Raw genomic sequence first — 1740 nt, 5'->3', positions numbered from 1 at the left:
AAGTGGTGTAAAAAGAAGTGGTGAAGAAGAAAGGAAGGAAGGAAGGAAGGAAGGAAGGAAGGAAGGAAGGAAGGAAGGAAGGAAGGAAGGAAGGAAGGAAGGAAGGAAGGAAGGAAGGAAGAAAATGATGTAAAAAGGATATCATTAGATATCATCAGAGAGACGTATAGCTGGAGAAAGACGTACAGCAAAAGCAATGGTTAATTGAGACCCAGTCTTTGTGCTCCATTACTATCTGTGCAATGTCCAAAGGTCTAGACCCAGGTCTCCCCACATGGAGAGGATGAGGAGCTCACACCCAGAAGACTTTTGATTACTTATATAGCCAGAACTGAGAGGATTTACAAAAAGGCTTTAATTGGCCTTGCCTACTCTCTTTACCTCATTCTCTTGGCCGATTTCCTCCGGGTTGATATTTAGTCATTTCCAATCATGACCCCATCTGGGGTTTTCTTGGCAAAGATACTGGAGTGCTTTGCCATTTCTTTCTCCAGTTCATTTTACAGATGAGAAATTGAGGCAAACAGGGTTGAGAGACTTGCCCAGGGTCACATAGCTAGTAAGTGCTTAAGGCCAAATTTAAACTCGGGAAGATGAGCCTTCCTAACTCCAGGCCTGGTGCTTTATCCACTGTGCCCACTTAGCTGCCCAGGGAAGGGTACACCCTGGAGGTATTAGGGGAAAATTTTTGCACTTTTGTTCTTACTATATCTTTGACATAAGTATCCCTGTAAAAACAGGTATTGATCAGCTTCACAAAAGATAACCAATGTTAACTGGTTAAAAGGAGTGGGATGGTAGTCACTGATGCGGGGAGCACAACTGGTGGAGTCTTGAGCCAATGACATTTGAGGAGCCTCATGCTTCTTGTGGAGCACACAGAAATGGGGGGAGATGTAGCAGGCCTCATTGTGGGAGAGTAAGGTTAATGCGTGCTTGCTACACAGCTAAAGTGCTTTGCAAACATTAAAACACTCTGTAAATGTTAACTATTACTGTTGTTGTTAACAGATTTATGTCAGTCTTTTCTGCTTTTTGTTTTTTTTTGTTTTAACTTGCACTTCTTTCTCTCCGTTACCAATAAAAGACCCAACCAAAATCACGACAACAAAATTATTGTTGTTGAGAGCAGGAAATGTTTGTGTTTGCGTTCTCATCCATTAGCATGGTGCCAAGCATATAGTAGGCATTTAATAAAAGCTTATTAATTAACTGATGGGCCTATGCATTAGGAAAATTATGTTGGCAGCTGGTAGGAAGAAATTTGGGAAATTATGTGGTCCTTTTAAAAACCCCAACTTGTTCCTGAAATGAAGACCTATTTTTTTTTTAATTTTGATGTAAGCATTTTCTTCTGGTGATTCTAAATGACTGTGAGTCATAGAATACAACAGCCTCCAAAGAATGAAATTTGCAGGTCACCCAAAGGACAAAGGAAAGGTGGATAATGTGCCTGAGTCAGACTGGCTTTAGCATATGACCAACAAAAAAAACTATGTAGGAGAAATGATGTAAAAAGGATGCCATCAGAGAGATGTATAGGCAAAGAAGGAGAATCAGTCATGTAGCAAGAGCAATAGTTAATTGAGGCCCAGCCCTCATTCTCTATTATTATCCATGCAATGTTGAACCACCTAGCCCCTAGAATGTTGGGGGAAAGGGACGCTATGGAAAATGTAAAGAGAATGAACAGAAGTCCAACAAGAGAAGAGGCACTGCACGTTCATTGAAGATAGTATA

This window comes from Phascolarctos cinereus, unplaced genomic scaffold (assembly GCF_003287225.1).
Source record: "Phascolarctos cinereus isolate Bilbo 61053 unplaced genomic scaffold, phaCin_HiC Scaffold_5;HRSCAF=322, whole genome shotgun sequence".
NCBI lineage: Eukaryota > Metazoa > Chordata > Mammalia > Diprotodontia > Phascolarctidae > Phascolarctos > Phascolarctos cinereus.
The sequence above is the reverse complement of the archived record's forward strand: the minus strand, read 5'-3'. Positions refer to the sequence as shown.